The sequence below is a fragment of the Cnephaeus nilssonii genome (genome assembly GCF_951640355.1).
Source record: "Cnephaeus nilssonii genome assembly, chromosome: 15".
NCBI lineage: Eukaryota > Metazoa > Chordata > Mammalia > Chiroptera > Vespertilionidae > Cnephaeus > Cnephaeus nilssonii.
Genome location: NC_137086.1, coordinates 41,865,805 through 41,884,325, shown reverse-complemented (window position 1 = coordinate 41,884,325; position 18,521 = coordinate 41,865,805). Strand labels below are relative to the sequence as shown.

Sequence of the window (18,521 nt, the reverse complement as noted above, 5' to 3'; positions counted from 1 at the left end):
CATGACAGGATTTTCTTCCTTTTTAAGGATAAATAATACTCAGTTTTAGATATATGCTACATTTTATCTATTCATCTGTCAATATATTGTCTTTTATAAACTTGTAAAAAGTACTTTGCTTCACCCTTTACATATGATCATAAACATTGTGTGTGTGTGGCAACAGGGAGAGGGGTTGTGGGGTTATTAAATTGTATCTCTCTAAACTTTATAGCAAAGAGAAGGATCCCTTTTGTCTAGTGAATGATCCTCAACTTTATGTTTTGGATTTTTGTATTTGAGATTTTTTTCTTTAAGTGAAACATCTTTTATTAGGAATGCAACAAAAAAAGGGGAGATTGTGTTTGAAATTAAAGCTATCTGTGTATGTCAGGATACACCACCATTTGTCTTACTTCACCCACCCCTTTGTGTTACTAGCATCTCTGTGCTTCTCTGTGTTCCATGCACTAGAAATTTCGGGACCCCCTTTTTATAACATGTTTTCTGTGTGTTGATTTTGTCTTTCTAAATGGGATAAATTATTATTTTTTAAATATATTTTTACTAGAGGCCCAGTGCACGAATTCATGCATGGTGGGGTCTGGCCAGCCCGGCTCCAATCGGGGTGGATCGGACCGGCCTGTCGGGAGGAGGAGACAGTGGGAGATCGGCCAGCCGGCCTGCCCCTGATCGGAGGGCCGGCTGGGGGGAGGGGCCAAGGGCAATTGGCCGGTGGGCCCCGCTCCTGATGTGGGTCGGGGGCTGATTGGGGGTCAGAGGCTAGAGGTTGTGGGAGGTTGGCTGGCCAGCCCCACCCCCGATTGGTGTGTGGGGGAGCAATAGGGGACGGAGCTGGCTGGGGGGAGGGACCGCAGGCTGATAAAGGTGGTGGGGGCTGATGGGGGACCAACAGCCTGGAGGAGGGGCCATGGGTGGTTGGCCTGGAGGAGGGGACCAATCGGGGGCAGAACTGGCTGGGGGGAGGGGCTGCGGGCCGATTGGGGTGGTGGGAGCCCATTGGGGTTGGGGCTGGCCTGGGGGGTTGGCCAGCCGGCCCCACCCCCTGATAGGGCTGGTTCGCTGGCCCCAGTGGGCATCATAGCAACTGGTCATTTAGTTGTTCCGGTATCTGGCTTTATATATATATAGATTGATTTTAGAGAGGAAGGGGGAGAGAGAGAGAGATAGAAACATCAATGATGATAGAGAATCATTGATCAGCTGCCTCCTGCACATCCCCCATTGGGGATCGAGCCCGCAACCCAGGCATGTACCCTTGACCGGAATAGAATCTGGGAACCTTCAGTCCATAGGCCGAAGCTCTATCCACTGAGCCAAACTGGCCTAGAATAAATTCTTTAAAGAAGGAGACATGTCTTATGTTATATCCTCTAGTCAGGAGCTTAATAGAAGTTGCTCAAAAACTACATATTCGAGGAAGATGAGAGAAGGAGGTTCCTCTTCTGAAGAGATGACTGCTTTTGGTTTTCCTCTGACTTATCTTGTACTCTTCACTAGTAAAGAATGTTTACACTTGTAGACTAAGTGTTCAACTGTCAGCGGGACAGCTGGATCTGCATGTGCCTTAGGCTTCTTAAATTTAGTAGCACATAATAGGAATGTTGGATAAAAGTGATTTTTCATTTTGGTGATAGTATATGAAAGCATTTAACCCAGGGCCTGACATATAGTAGGTACCCAAGAGGTGACAGAAGAGAGTATGTGAGAAATATTTTCAAAGTTAAATCTTTCTCTAGGACCCCTACCTCTATTCCTGTGCCTCCACTCCTACCCTCTGGCTAAAGAGATAGGGGATAGCAACATGGATTCCACCTTTGGGAAGCTTCCAGTTTCTTGTTTGTGGCTTTATGCTCAGGTGAGAAATGTAATCTGCTCCCATAAAACCTCACCCCAGACTGATAATGTTCCAAACAAACTAGCCTGTCTTGTCACTTTAGGCAACTTTAAAAAATATATATATTTTTATAATTTCAGAGAGGGAGATAAGGGCTGCCTCTCGCACGCCCCACATGAGAATGAGTCCACCACCAGGGCATGTGCCCTGACCGGGAATCAAACCATGACCTCCTGGTTCATAGGTTGACGCTTAACCACTAAGCCATTCCGGCTGGTCCCAGCACCTGTCTATGTAGACAACTTTCTTAGTAGGGACCTAGCCTTGAGAATCTTAGTGGAAAAGTGTGTGAATCTCTAGGGTAGTTGTGGCAAGGTGGTGAGTGTATGGGGTTGGGCATGAGTTCAACTTAGCCAGGATAGCTTGTTAGGTGCAGGTATGGAGAAAGGGATATGGTAGAGAGAGAAAAGGGCTCAGCTCTGTCATTTTCTGCTCATAGGGAGATACAGGCACTTGTGCCAAGCACATAGCTCTGGCCTGCTACCTGTCACCTCCCGTGAATGTCACCTCCTGGCTGCTCTGCAAGGCATTTGTGGTTAAGTAGATGAAATAGGGACTCTGAATCAGATAGCCTTGCTTTAAGTGTTACCAGTTTGCCGGGTGGAAGTGTGCCTCTCAGAATCTGTTTCCCTTGTGCCGAAATTAGTGGAATCCCATCCAGATCTGGGAGGGTTTCCCTCCATCCTTCTTATGCCACCTCAGCTTACCTTGATCTTAAGCTTTTATCCCTTTCATCCTATCACTGGTCTGGCTTCTGGGAAGAGGAGGGAAAAAGATGAGGAAAGATAGGGAGAGTTGAATACCTGGTGGATAGTATGTGGATTTGCTATCCTTACATGCTTTCTGGAACAAAGTGTAGGTGGGAGGAGGATGAGTGAGTGGATGGGAGAACAAACATATATTACCTGTACCACTTGTTTGTCCCTCAGCCTGGACCCTTGCTTGGTATTCTCAGTCTCCGGTGTTGTTCCTCCCTCCCATTTAAAGTATCAGCATAGCCAAAACCGGTTTGGCTCAGTGGATAGAGTGTCGGCCTGCGGACGCAAGGGTCCCAGGTTCGATTCCGGTCAAGGGCATGTACCTTAGTTGCGGGCACATCCCCAGTAGGGGGTGTGCAAGAGGCAGCTGATCGATGTTTCTAACTCTCTGTCCCTCTCTCTTCCTCCCTGTAAAAAATCAATAAAATATATTTAAAAAAATATATATATTTTATTGATTTTTTACAGAGAGGAAGGGAGAGGGATAGAGAGTTAGAAACATCGATGAGAGAGAAACATCGATCAGCTGCCTCCTATACCCACAACCAAGGTACATGCCCTTAACGGAATCGAACCCAAGACCCCTCACTCCGCAGGCCGATGCTCCATCCACTGAGCCAAACCAGTCAGGGTGGTTTTTTTCTTTAATACTGTTTTGTAATCCTTTTTTTTCTTTTTTACCTCCCCCCCCCTATTTTATTGAAATATAATTGATATATAACATTGTGTAAGTTCAAGGTATACAATGTGATGATTTTATATACATACCAGTATATATTGTTAAACGATTACCACATTCATCACCACACATAGTTACCTATTTTTTGTGTGTGGTGAGGACCTTTTTTCATTTAATTGTATGTTATGGACATCTTTTCATGTTAACCAGTACTAGTATAGAGTAAGTGGTTGAATTATATTTCAATGTGCTGCTATACCATAATATATTTTGTTCTCTAATATTTAATCTATTTATTTCATATATTACCAATGGGGCCTTTCCTGACACACCCCCTTTCTTAAAATTATAACAAACCTCCTTCCTTTCCTATCTCCTTTATTTTTTTTCCATACTATTTAGTACCACTTGATATACATTTAAAAATGTATTTGTTTATTGTGTAACATGCTCCATCCATTAGAATGTAAGCTTCATGAAGTCAGGGATTTTCCCCCCTCCTTTTTTCTACTACTGTATACCTAGTGCTTAGAATAGTTCCTAGTCACTATTGGTGCTCAATAAATATTTGTTGAATGAATGAATTTGTTGGACTTTTTGTGTAACTATTAAGTTTTTAATTTGCAATATTTTTGTTGTTATGTACATTCTGTGATAAATGCCCTGGTATATACCCTTAGCACACTTATCTATCTCCTTAGGATAAATTCCAAGAAATGGAATGCCTGAGTTAAAGGATTATGCACATTTAAATTGTCAATTCATGGAGCCAGACTACCCTTAAGAATGTTAACTTCCATCAATAGTGCATAAGGTTGCCAATTTCTCCATATTATGTGTAACACTGGGTTGTGTGTTTTTTGTATCCCCCAGCTGACAGGTGAGACATGGTCTTGTCACTGTAACATAGTAGTTGAGAATGTGACTCTGGAGCCAGCCTTCTGGGGCGTGAATTCTGACTCAGCCACTTACTGTGTGTCCTTGGGTAAGTTATTTAATGTCTCTTCCCTCAGTTTTGTCTTGGGTAAAGTGGGTATAATGATAATATTAATTTCATGGGGGAGTAAATCTATTAATTCAAGTAAAATTAGTTGAAAGAATAACAGATATAGCACACAATAAGTATGATTTAATTTACATTTTTTGAATATTAAAGATTGAACATCTTTTCAGAAGTATCTTTTCAGATGTATTTTGGACATTTATATTGTTTCTTTGGATCACTTATTCATGTCCTTTGCACATTTTCCCAGTCATGTTTTTCTAATAATTTGTAAGAGGTAAAGTGTTGACTATTATGTATGGTGCAGAATTGTTCCCAGTTTGTCATGTCTTTTTATCTTTGTTTTTTTTTTGATGGTGAACCAAACTGATGCATTTTACCTTGTTCTTTATTAACATGCGTGAATATTCTTAAGTTGTAGAATCTTAGAATACCAGACCTAGAAGGGTTATTCATCCAGTTAAATTTTGCATTTTATACAGGAAAAGAGAGAGAGAGAGAGAGGATAAGAAAGGCGGGTAACAGATTCCTGATTACATGAATAAAATTTACTGCGAATGTGGATGAAGCAGAATTTGATATATGAGGGTTTTCTAGATTCTTTTTATCTTTGTATATGCAGGTTTTTTTTCTGCCTGCAAGTTTTATAGTTTTAGGTAATCAAAATAATCTTTTCCTTTATAATTTTCTCTGCTACTAGGCCAATCTTTTTTTTTTTTACACTCTACTTCTTTATTTTTTTAAAAATTACTTTATTGATTAAGGTATCCCATATTTGTCATCAACCCCTCCCCCCCATTCCCATCCCAAACCCCCCCATACTCATGCCCCCATCCCCCTGTTGTCCGTGATCACTGGTTAGGCTCATATACAAGCACACAAGTCCTTTGGTTGATCTATCTCCCTTGTCCCCACCCTCCCCTACCTTCTCTCTGAGGTCTGACAGTCTGATCAATGCTGTTCTTGTTCTTCAGTCTATGTTGTTCATCATTTCCCCTAGATGAGTGAGCTCATGTGATACTAGGAATACACTTACAGGAACCGAAAATGAGACAAGCAATAATGGTTATGCTGAGAGGCAAATGAATCAGTCTATAGTGAGTTTCTTTCTGGGCCAACAGTTTTTTTGAGTCCCGATTTCTGTGTCCAACAGTTGTTTATGTGTTCATAACAGCAATGATATTTCAGTTCTGGATGGTGGACAAATGGTGGTAATGCAGGTCCGACCCTCTCTGGTTTGGTCCTGGGCAATCTGCAGTGACGTACATCTGCTGACTGCTAGTATGGCAAGGCATGGTCAGCGTCTTCCATCTCTGGACTGTTTCTCTTCTGTCTTCATGGCTGGAGCACTCCTGTCAATTCCTCTCTGTTGCAGGAATCCACATGGTTTCGGAGTTGTTTTCTGAAAATATACAAACATATTCTTGACCAAAAGTTAATAAAGGAATATTTTCTATAAATTTGACTTGCGATCCTTTTTCATTTTTTTGCTCGAGCGATTTTTCTTTGGCTTGTTTTGACACCATGTATGTTTTACCTGGGTGTCTTGCTGTTAGCATTACAAATGAAAGTTAATTTTCTAAAGTAAAAATTTTCTAGATATAATTTATTTACAGGATATTTTTCCTTACATGATATTCTTCTACTATCTCCCCTTTTTTGGTTTAAATATTGTGAGGCTTTTGGAAATTTTATGCTGTAATCTTCATAGCTTTTAAATTTTACTTTTTTGCACTAAAATGTGACTGCTTTAGGTTCATTATATGTTACGCAATTTTACCATGAGATGAACTACCAATAAAAATTTTAGTTAACACTTTAGGAACAGCTTTTTTTGTCCAGTACAATTGATTTTTCTAGAGTATTTGCTTATTTTGATTGGCCAATTTAAATTGGTCTGAAAACTTGACTACTATTTTACTGTCAAATTTAATACTCTAACAACCATCTTGTTTTACCCTGTAAATATTAGTGGAGAGGATTATTTGCCTTATTGAGTAGACCCTGAGCATTCCTGGTGCTAGGCTGGATTTAGATATCATAGACCCCAGTTCCCGGATCATGGGTGCAAGACATCTCCATCAAGTCTTGTTGCAGTGAGAGGGCATCTGCTGTCGGCCAGGTCTCTGTTACCTGGGTCCCGATTTGAGCTGGGCATGTGAAGCTGAGCAGCCATGGGGGCAGGAGATCTCCCTCAGCAGGGGTGAGGGTTCAGGCCCCTGCAAACTTGGGGGGGGTGAAGGTCTGTGCCCCACCTCTGTTGACCCCCAAGTTCTCTCCTAATGGCCCTTATGCAACTGTGCCTGTCTTAGGTTGTTCCTTCCCTGAGGAATCTTACCCGTCTCTGGCTAACCAGCCATCCTCCGGGGCCAAGCAGGGTGATGTGAGGTTTAGTTCTGTCTCCTTGGTCGCCTATGCCCCCATGGCCTCCACGCCCAGCACCTGCCTTGGGATCCCCTCGCCTGCTGGCAGGGTCCCAGCACTGATCACATATCTTGTGGAACCCAGGTTTCTTCTCCAAGGATAGGCCAATCTTTTTAAAAAATATATATTTTTATTGATTTCAGAGAGGAAGGGAGAGGGAGAGAGAAATAGAAACATCAATGATGAGAGAGAATCATTGATCATCTGCCTCCTGCATGCCCCCTCTCCCTCCCTCCTAGGGATCGAGCACACAACCTGGGCATGTACCCTGACCGGAAGTCAAACCATGACCTCCTGGTTCATAAGTCAATACTTAACCACTGAGCCACACCGGCTGGGCTACTAGACCAATCTTGAGAAAAGGCATGTTTTAACAGACTGACAGCTGTCAGAGGGAAGGGGTATTGGGGGTTGGGGGAGAGCTGGGTGAGGTAGGTGAAGGGATTAAACAAAACCAACAAAACCCTAAACAAAAAAACAACTCATGACACAGACAAAAGTATGGTGATTACCCGAGGGAAGAGGGAGTGGGGAGAGGTAGAAGAGGGTAAAAGCGGGGGGGATAAATGATGATGGAATGAGACTAGACTTTGGGTAGTGAACATATAATACAATGTACAGATGATGTATTATAGAATTGTACATTGAAACATAATTTTATTAACCAATGTCATCCCAATAAATTGAATAAAAGATATAAATAAATAAAAAGAAAAGGCATGCTTTGTTACCTCAAAATTATAAAAATAGTAACCCATTCTCTTTGAGTACTTTGTGTATATGTGTATTTTTAAGTCTTTAATCCACCTGAGATTTATTTTCATATGAAGACAGCAATTGTGATCTGGCTCCTTCTTTGTATTTTATTTAAAAAAAAAACACTTTTATTTCAGAAAGGAAGGGAGAAGGAGAGAGAAATAGAAACCTCAGTGATGAGAGAGAATCATTGATTGGCTGCCTCCTGCACACCCTCTACTGGGACTCAAGCCTGCAACCCGGGCACATGCCCTTGACTGGAATCGAACCCAGGACCCTTCAGTCTGTAGCCCGAAACTCTATTCACTGAGCCAAACCAGCTAGGGCTGGCTCTTTTTAGTTGGGTAGTTTCCCAAACCCATTTATTGAAGAAGAAGGATCAAGCGTAGGAGCAAGAATGAGGAAGGGCTCTCCTTCAGGAGAATCTGTTCTCCCCTCCTTTAATTTGAAAGTGGGATATCCTAGAGATAGCAAATCTCCATTTCAAACTCAGTCAATAGTCAATAATCATTCTGTTGCTAAGCTGTGGAATGAATATGCTGTGTAAAGCAGTTTGGGATCAGAACTAACAACTTGACTCTTAAGTGATGAGACTGCTCTGCTCATTGGTGCAATTCTCCACTGGCTCTGGAGGCTCCTCCTAAGTGGATCCTAATTTGGGGACTATTTTGAAGGGGCATTGTTAGTTTGCAATAATAAGTTCTGTGTTCAAGAAATAAATAAAGTGACTATAGCAGATATTTCCTCACTGCAGCCTGGGAGTATTGTTGGGGTATTGATAGGAAGTATTGAATAGTAATAAATTCACTGTGTTATAATTCTGCCCTTACTAGCTCTTTTTGGAACTCTAGTCCCATCCAGTTGCTTGCCTCTGACTCAAGATAGAGGGAGGATGATTCTTGTATTGTAGAGCATCCACATATCCCATGGCAGCTACTCTCTTCCAGAGATAATAAAGAAGGGTAGCTAACTCTTAGATGGCATATATTATGTGCTAGGAACTGTTCAAAGCAAAAAAAATATATATATATACACACACACACACACACACACACACACACACACACACACACTCTCTTCATGAAGTAGATCCTCTATATTGGGTTGAATAGTGTCCACTCAGAACCTATGAATGTCATTTTATTTGGAAATAGGGTCTTTCTAGATGAATCAAGCTAGGATGAAGTCATACTGGGTTAGGGTGGGTCCTAATCAAATGATTGGTGTTCTTATAAGAAGAGGGAGACATACCAGAGGGAAGATGGCCAGATGAAGATGGAGGCAGAGATTGAAGTTATGCTGCTACAAACCAAGGAATGGCAAAGATAACTGACAACCATCAGAAGCTGGAAGAGGCAAGGAAGGATTCTTCCCTGCAGCCTTCTGAGGGAGCACAGCCCTGCTGACACGTTAATTTTTGACTTTTAGCCTTCAAAACTGAGAGAATAAATTTCTGTTGTTTGAAGCCACCCAGTTTCTAGACTTTGTTACAGCAGCCCTAGGAAACCAGTATACACTCTTATTATCGTCTTCATTTTCAGGTAAGGCAATGGAGGCCCAGAATGGTCAAATATTTCGAGATCTCTCAAGGCCACTGCTCGGCTGGCTGGGTACTTACTCTGAAGCTCCTGCTGTTGCTGTTGTCAGCTCTACACTTTCACCACAGCCATCAGCTTCTGGTAGTGCTGGGGCTGAGCTGCTGGAATGGCTCCTTTCTCTCACAGCAGGCCCAGCCTTTTCCCCATCCTTGCCCACTTCACATCCTGAAGCAGAAACTCTTTTCATGAGATTTCTGGCTATAGCCTGATCATTTCACCAGGTCTCTTCCTAACTCCAACCCTTCAGGGGAAATCAGGCTTTTATTTTTCACTTCCATGCATTATCAGAGAAGTGTGGGTGACATTTGAGGGGAGGGTCACCCAGCTCCTGGCAGTTGAATTATGCGTCTCATTTCTGGCCTGCTATGCTTCCAAGAATTTCTGTCAGTAGACAATTCAAGTCTTTATTTTTATTTGGAGCTTTTAAGATCTCACACACAGCTCATATAGCACATATCACAGTTCATGGCTGTGAGCAGAAAAAGAGCTGCTTCATGGTAGCACTGTCTGTGGCTGCCCCAGTCACCTGTTCTTGATGAACACAAATCACCACAGTGGCTCTCTCCCCTGCCACTGGGAGTGGCGGGGATAAAGACATTATCTGACCCAGCTCTTCACTGTAGCTCCTTGTTTGCCCATGGTCTCTTTTGCTGGCATCCCAGGAGAGACCTGCATCCTGTGGCTGCCTCTGGAATCTCGTCTATTTTCTACTATAGACCTTTTGCTTTGGATCCTGCTCTTATTGTCAGCTCCTCTCACTAGATTGAACTTTGGGAACTCGGGAACCATCTCTTTTTTAAAAAAAATATATTTTTATTGATTTCATAGAGGAAGGGAGAGGGAGGGAGGGAGAGAGAGAAACATCAACGATGAGAGAGAATCATTGACTGGGTGCCTTTTGCATGCCTCACACGGGATTGAGCCCACATCCTGGGCATAAACCTTGACTGGGAATTGAACTGTGACTTCCTGGTTCATAGATTGATACTCAACCACCGAGCCATGCTGGCCAGACAGGAACCATATCTTTTGTTTGCTGCTGTAGCCCAGGACTGAGCAAAGACCTGGCACTTACTAGCTAATCCCTCAGGAAATGTTTATTGAATGAAGAAATGAATGTTGACCTTGAAGCTTTGGAATCCTAGTTTTTCTTGCTTCTTGTTAAAGCCAATGATCAGATTAAGAACTTTAGAGGCCTACACAATAGGATAATTATGATGTCCCTCATACTTCAGCCCCCAGTATATATATTTTAAGGATAGTATTAAAATAAGTATAGAGAAAATCCAGCAAAATTACCATGGTGACTACTTGGATAAATATTAAATAATTTAAAACATTTGTTGTTATTGTCTTTGCTTTGCTAGTTCCCTAAGCACATGCTGTTGGATAATCATGCCTGGACTAGCCTCTCACTCACCTTGAACTTCACTTTCCTCTTTATGCCATCTGCTGAAGCTGCCAGCTAGCCCCTTTCACCCCACAGTGGTGTCTGGCTCCTGAGATCCCAGCCTGGGCTTGTGCCCTGGGCTCCCTGGGGGCTTGCCAGAAAATCAAGTAGAACACAGCTAAGGAGAACTCCCATGCTGACTTGGAATTATAGTTAGCATAGCACATTGTGCTACTTAGGCCATTGTAGTCATAATAATATGCTTCCTGATCCTATATGTGGAAAGCTTAGAAATTGTCTTACAGTCTTCCTTCCTGGATTACCGAGAGAGAAGTCAAAACACAGGTTCACTTTGCCTCCTGTATTAATCTGGGCCTTGCTGGGATCATTCAGAAAAGTAGGGTGTGATTCTGGAAGTGGAGCCCAGACTTCCTACAGGCTGTTCCAAGGCTATGACCATAGTCAAATCCAGTTGCTGCTTGATTCTAAGGAGTTTAAAATAGTATTGGAAACCTCCTAGGAAAAAAATCACCACCGTTACTTCTTGGCTAAGAAAGTGGTGTTTGCTGGCCAGAGCAGAAGGGGTAGCCAAGGCTCGCAAGTTCTATTCTGGACCTGTTGATTTGAGGTGTGACATTCAGCATTTTGAGATGATGTCCTGGAACTCTGATGGTTTCTCATCTCAGCATAGAGAGTGATATGGGCTGTGTTTTAAGGGAAAGAGGCCAATAATACTGTCCTCTAGGAGAGCCTCACCATTCGATGTCCTTTCATTTGAATTTCCAGGCTCTTTAAATACAGCCTCCCCCCCCCCCCCCCCCGCCACACACACACACACACACATATACACAATATAGGAACCCAGCAATATTATCCACATTTTACTTGAACTCATTTAATCAGAATTGCTTTCCTTTTAGCAGTGTGATTAGATCAGCTCCTCTAAGGGATGAGAACTTTGATAGGGTTTAGGAAAGGAAGGAAAGGTTTACATGGGGCACATACCTTGGCTTCGGACAGCCAGGGAGTAACATGAGGGCACCAGGTACATGATGTGCTAGATGAGGAAGAACAAACTCAATTCCTGGAGAGCCAGGCATGTAATTAGATGCTTTTCATCTATTTTCTTACTTAGTTACTATAATGCAATCCAATAAATTATCATTTTTGCACGGGCAAGCTGAAAGTCATAGAACTTATGTAACTTACCCAAGGTCAGACAGTGAATAAAAGGCTGAGCTAGGATTGATTTATCCTCAGGTCTGTCCAATTCCAAAGCCCATGCTGTTTTCACAGCTCTTCTATCTCTGACAAGATTTAGCAAAAGAGGGTGGGCAAAAAAGAGAAGATGGGGAGATGCCATCTTTCTCTGCCTCACAGTTTTGCTTGTTGAGACCTGTTTAGCCAGAGCATCCTGTTTATAGAAAACTAGGTTCTATATATAGAGATGCTACAACAACATATGTGGGAAAGATACCAATTGGCTGTAGGGGAGGATTAAAAAAAGCCTTTGTTCTTTACCTCTAGGTCTCATTGCAGTGTAACCACAAGTGTCAAAACACCACTAGTAACACTGGTTTAGTGCGTAAGAGGCCCTGTCCTATCATCCAAATAAAATCTGTTGGTCTATCCCAAGGAGTAAGTAAGTCATCATGGGGCAGAGGTGAGGGTGTGGTGTGCCCTTACTGCATTTACTGGAGCTGGTGGCACCTGTTATGTGACTATTGCAGTGAATTATTACTGAGTAAACAAGAGGTGTCTCTCTCTTGCTTTTCTAAGGGAGACCAGATGGCAGTGGGTGTTGGCCAAGATCCAGGGGATCCTGGCCTCTGCGCTGGCAGAGTAGACAGCTTGAGAGGTCAGGTGATGGAATAAGAAGAGACAGGGCTGGTCTATCAACTGATGTAATCTTAGGGGCACCTAGAATGTGTCCTGCCCCTCAAAGACTTGCCTCAGTGATTTGTTCTTGCTTGGAGTTCCATAGTGAAACTTTCCCCCTAGATTTAAGTCTTTGAGACCCTACTTAAAATGAAGAGACTCCAGGAAGGAGTTTGATTATGAAGCATCCTGGTCATCTAAGTGGAAGTGTGATTCAGCTTATGAGATTAATTTCTGAGAACTAGATTAAGGCAAGGGACAGAGAGGAGAGGACACTGTGCTCCTAGTCATAGGGACAGGAAGGAGATACCACTGACTTGGATATAAAGGCTCTACAAAGAAAAGTTGGGTCCCCAAAGAAACATTTTGTCCTTCACAATTTTGTCTGAGAGGAAACTAGCAGACGAGGGTGGTGGGGATGGAGGCTCTTGACCCCAAGAATGGGTGTGGGGCAGAGATTTCCCACCTGCATGCTGGGTATGCAGGCACATCATTGTCTGGAGCGCAGCTGACAGGCAAAATGTAACAAGGAGTGCAGGACTTTTTGGTCTGTGGTTTGCTGTTATGTCTTCAGACAAGACCGTCACAGATCTTAGGAAGCAAGAGGGAGCTTCACAGAAATGATGTAAAGTGGTGGTGCAAAAGAGGCCGCTGATGACAACATGGGCAGGGTACTTCCTCAGTACCCTGGTCACAGACAACTGTGGTCTTGATTTCCCAATGAGTTGTGCTGAGCTAGGGCTTTATGGGAAGGCAAAATAAGCCATGTCAAAAGCAATGACAAAGCACTTGGGTGTACGTGCACGTCCCCTTGTTCACTAACTTTATGGAGCCAAAATAGCTAATCCAGAGCCTGCCAGGATAGCACCTGTGATTCAGATCTACAATTTTTTGGCCTGAGTTACTCAAAAGTGAGAGAGCCTTCCTAATTGACTATTCATCTTCGTGATCTGAATTTTCACATCTTTTCCTCCCCCAGAGGCAACTCAAATCCCTGCCTTTCCCAGCTCCTCACAGATGGATTCATGGATGTCTTTTACTCTTAGGCTTCAACTTCACTCTGTTCACTTTCCTACCCTAAGTGGAGAGCATTTTCTTTTGAATTTTTAAATTTTTATTGATTTCAGAGAGGAAGGGGGAGAGAGAGAGAGAAATGTCAATGATTGATTGGCTGCCTCCTGCACGCCCCCTACTGGGGAACAAACCCAGGACCCTTCATTCCACAGGTCGATGCTCTATCCACTGAGCCAAACCAGCTAGGGCAAGAACATTTTCTTTTGATCAGACTTTTGGCTTCATTCAGACCACTGTGGTTCTTACTCATTTCTTCTGGCATAGAAGCTTCCTAGAGAGCTGTCCTAGAAATGATCTCTATCACTCACCTCCTAAAGTTTGACAAGGTTTGGACTTCCATCCTTACTGGAATCAACACAATGCTGTGGAGGTTTCTGGAGGTACCCTACCCCATCCTTTTCCCCCAACCACTGTAGCCCATACACAGGATCGAATGATGTAGCTGGATCTGATGATTACCGAGATTTTGGAGCCAGTAGCTCCAGCAGGGAGGGACTCCTGGTCATGTGTACTATGCCCTAAATGACAATCTGCCTCCCCTCCATGTCACCTATATTTTGGCTTTTTACTAAGAGGATCAAGCTCTGTCCAATTGCCCTATTCAAACCCCCTCGCCATGTCAGGACTCCACCCTTTGTCAATTCCTCACCAGGGGCTGTGGCCTTTGCTTTGCAGCCTCCTTAGGCCAGGTCTCGTCTCTGATACTAGAGCCTTTTCTTGCATCTAGGCTTTGGTAGGTAGAGTCCTGCTCATGCACAAATCTCCCAATGTTGACCACTCTGAATTCAGCTTGCTACTTTTTGGCTAATTGGATGTCATACTGATCTGTCCAGCTTCACTTCTGGAACAAGGTTCTTAGCTTAGGTCCCTATCCTGAATTTCATGCTAGCTCTCCAGCTGCCTCTGCCTCAAAAAAGAGCTTTTAATATGCATTTATAAAGCTCCAGAGGGAGGTAGAGAATATAACATTTTTCCAAACTTATTTGTTTAGAGAACCAGGCCTGCTGGTGTTTGAGCATCAACCTATGAACCAGGAGGTCACTGTTTGATTGCTGGTCCGGGTATGTGCCCGGATTGTAGGCTTGATCCCCAGTAGGGAGCATGTAGAAGGCAGCCGATGTTTTCTCGCCCTCCCTCCCTCCCTCCCTCCCTCCCTCTCTCCCTCTTACTCTCTTTCTAAAATGAATAAAAACCACACATTTAATTAGAGAACCATTTTATTTTCTGAAGGAATATTTATTAAAACCTCACAGAATATGGAGTTTGGTGGAGCACAGTTTTGGAAAGTATGAACCTTTATCCCAAAGGAATGGATGACAAATGGAGGAATTCCAGGTGAAGGTAATGTGACTATCAGTGAAAAAAATTCTTTGGGGTTGGAAATTTCTCCTTGTGCTCTTCATTGAACAAATGCCCACTGAACCACCTACTATTTACCAGTCTCTGCTGGAGTTATACCAGTGTTTGACTGTTTACTGTGTGTCTGCGTAAGGCCAGTTCCAACCTGGAGTGGAACCTAAGGTGGGGAGGAAGTAGATATTCTACATTCTTTCTCCCACATTTGAATTCACTTCCCCTTTCCTCCAGTTGAAACAGGAAGTGGTGAATGGGGTGATGCCATTATGGCCACAGACATCACTAGCTTTTGGATCCAAGGAAGGAGGGCTTCTCTGAGGCATCTTTCCCCATGTTTGACCTCTTCTAGGATTTCTTAAGCACTCCTCCTACTCCAGGACTATTTATCTCAGCATCAAAATCCTGCTAGTTCAGGATTTTGACTTTACATATAGGGATCAGTGCCAAGTGGAATGGAACTCATTCTTATGGAAAAACTGTGACATTCTATATTTTCTACTTTTCCTTTTCTTTTATAGCTCATGGGAAGTCCAGATTATAATTTTTTCAACCTTTCAATGAGATAAACCCATGTTCTGTGGGCAGGATGATCTTGCAGGTGGAGATCAATTTGGTAGGGAAGGTGATCAAGTGTCAGGAACTCAAGCTGGCATAGGTGGTAACCAAAGAGGAAACCAGTCACTTCCTTTGTGTGCGATTCTCAACCAGGACAGACTGGAAAAAACTACTTGAAGCAGATAGAAATCTCTTAAGTCTTGTGATTAAGAAATTACTAGGTCTCTTTGAGACCCTGATGTATATGTCTTTACTGTCATTAGTGAGATCTTTGGTCAGCCAGTCTTGACTCAGTTGGCTGAGCTAATCATAAAACAAAATAAATGGACTCAGCTTTTTTTTTTTTAATTCTAGATTTATTATTTTAAAAAATATATATTTTATTGATTTTTTTACAGAGAGGAAGGGAGAGGAATGGAGAGTTAGAAACATTGATGAGAGAGAAACATCGATCAGCTGCCTCCTGCACACTCCCTACTGGTTATGTGCCTGCAACCAAGGTACATGCCCTTGACCGGAATCGAACCTGGGACCCTTGAGTCCGTAGGCCGACGCTCTATCCACTGAGCCAAACCGGTTAGGGCTGGACTCCACTTTTAAAAAAATATATATTTTTATTGATTTTAGAGAGGAAGGGAGAGGGAGAGAGAGAGAGAAACATCAATGATGAGAGAGAATCATTGATTGGCTGCCTCCTGCATGCCCCCTACTGGGGATTGAGCCCAGAGCCTGGGCATGTGCTCCTGACTGCAATCGAACCCTTCAGTCTGCAGGCTGAGGCTCTATTCACTGAGCCAAACCAGCTTGGGCAAGACTCAGCTTTTAGGTTTGCCCTTAGGTATGATGTTCTTTGAACATCCAACAAGTAGTATTCTCTACTCATAAGCCCCATCCTAACAGCCTTGGCCTATGGCACTTGTCCATTTCTGCCCCTTCTTCTGAAAGTTCTAACTGTGAAGATCAGGGAGTGAGGTAACTTACAGGAAGGTGGAAAGAGGGCTTGAAATGAGCATTTAGAGATCTTAAATAGAGCCAGTCAGTTATTTGGTCACTCTGTAGGTATTTATAAGTATTAGTTGGCGTATAACTGCAAAAGGCTTTTTTTTTTCTGACTTGTCTTTGCCTAACAGGCTCCCTACATAAAGACATTCCTTAAGATTCTGTTCTTAGCTCCATTCTCTCCTCCCTCTACTATCCCTGGGTGATATCATTTATGCTTATGGTTTTAGCTACCACTGATAAGTCAGAAACTCTTACATAACTCCAACTTAAATTTTTCTTCTGAGTTCCTGAATCACAGTGGCCAAACACTATTGATGTTATAACCTGGATGGCTCTTAGGCATTTTAAAATCAACATATCCCAAACCAAATTATATTCTTTATCAACCCATTCTCTTCTCCCTATTCCCCTATTCCTTCCTATTCTTACTCCTCCTCGTTTGTTCCTGGACTTAGTAAATTGGTTTCTTTTTCTTTAAAAAATTTTTTCCCTACATTTATTAAAGCTGGGGGGAGTGAAACAAAGAAGGGCTTAGAATAGAAGGAGCAACAGTGGAGAGCCTAGGCAGGGCTGCTTTGACTCACTGGAAAGTTAGAGAAAAGGGATCTTGGAGACAGGTGCAGTGAGTTCGCTTGGGATGAACTGCTGCTGTCCATTGCAACCCTGGTTGCAATCAGTTTAGAGTTTAACTTAAACTCTAAACAATAAATTTTAGGGGATGCACTCCTATGGAGGAAGAAGAGCGGGTAGGGAAAGGTGCAGGCATGCTCCAGGGAGGGAGAGCATGCCTGTAAACTTGTTTCTGTATCACTATCTTATACTATTCCCCCACCATAAATTTAATAGGCTCTGAGTGTAATGAAAATGTTTAGAATATGGATGGGTAATTTCCTTCCTTCCTTCTTCCCTCCTTCCCTCTCTCCTCTCCCTCCCTTCCTTCCTCCCTCCTTCCCTTTCTTCTTTCTTTTCAGGTTGTGGTTCTTGCCTGCAAGGCATCTATAGTCGAATTCAATAGAAAAGTTAACAGATAATAAAAAACAAAGAACAATGAAAGGTTAACTGAGGTTAAGATTCTAAGTAAAATGGAAGTTATGGAAAGGAAGCATCTGAGGGCTAAGACCTTGGGAGTAAGCATCATAAGCATCATGGAAGAGATATTGACCAAGAACACCCTAGGTGGGTTAGGGATCAGAAGACCCCTTGGAAGCTTTCAGAGTGGAGAAGGGATGGGCCATATGATCCTCAGCTTGTTTCTTGCGCAAGCAGAGTAATTGTCACCTTCCCCACTGGCTGCTTCTGTAAGTCATCTCAGAGCCTCATGGAATTTGGTTCCTTTAAAAAGATTCTAAATGAGGCAGAAACCCTAAAACAAAAGAGGATAAGTAATCTACCATCTTAAGGAAGTCATTAACTGAAAGTCATCTAGCACAAAATATCCCCCACCTAGTAAAATATCCACAAAAATCTACAGGGATCCTCTCCTTAGATTATCATTATGGATCCTCAGCAGGAATACTGAAGTACAAGGGTATTAAAGGATTTATGGAACCTCTGATGTGTTATTTTACATTATCTTCCCTATTTTGAAAGCATTTCTTGTTTTAGGTAGCATTTATTTCTTCTTACCCCAGGAATGGTTTTGCTTTGAAGGATCTGTGGAGGGAAGGTCTGATGATGTTCCAGGCAAGGGCAACAATGTGAATATAGGCAGTAACCTACATAGAACTATTATGATCAATGAAAAAACTGGTCCAACTGGAAAGAATTCTTGTTGGGGAGCAGAGCTCAGAATAGATTAGAAAGCCCAGAAACAGACTTGGGTTTCAGTGGGAAAGGCTAGTGTTTAGGACAAATGTCTAACCATTAAAAAAAAAAAATTCTGTCACCTTCTAGCAAAATAAATTCTAGATGGATTAAAGATGTTTACATAAAAACTAAAGTAATAAGTATACTAGAAAGTAGTTTCTTAGTAGGGCACCAACAACAGAAACTATAAAGGAAAAAGTGTGATAGATTATCTAAAAAAATTTATGCAACACACCATAAACAAAATAAGCAGATGACAAACTGGTTACAATTGATTTGAGAGAGAGAGAGAGAGAGAGAGGAGAGAGAGAGAGAGAGAGAGAGAGAGAGAGAGAGAGAGAGAGA

General features: G+C 42.5%; 1 protein-coding gene across 3 annotated transcripts in view; it reads left to right on the top strand.

The window, feature by feature from the left end:
• The window catches only part of ASPRV1 (aspartic peptidase retroviral like 1), a 112,198-nt gene that overhangs the window by 25,431 nt on the left and 68,246 nt on the right, over positions 1–18,521 (top strand). For 2 of the 3 annotated variants that reach the window (XM_079791727.1, XM_079791729.1), the window contains one exon: positions 4,208–4,319. The gene's annotated coding sequence lies outside the window, so the exon portion shown is untranslated. Of the gene's footprint in view, positions 1–1,739; positions 1,859–4,207; positions 4,320–18,521 lie in introns of all 3 variants that reach the window. The other variant, XM_079791728.1, reaches the window with a different exon arrangement.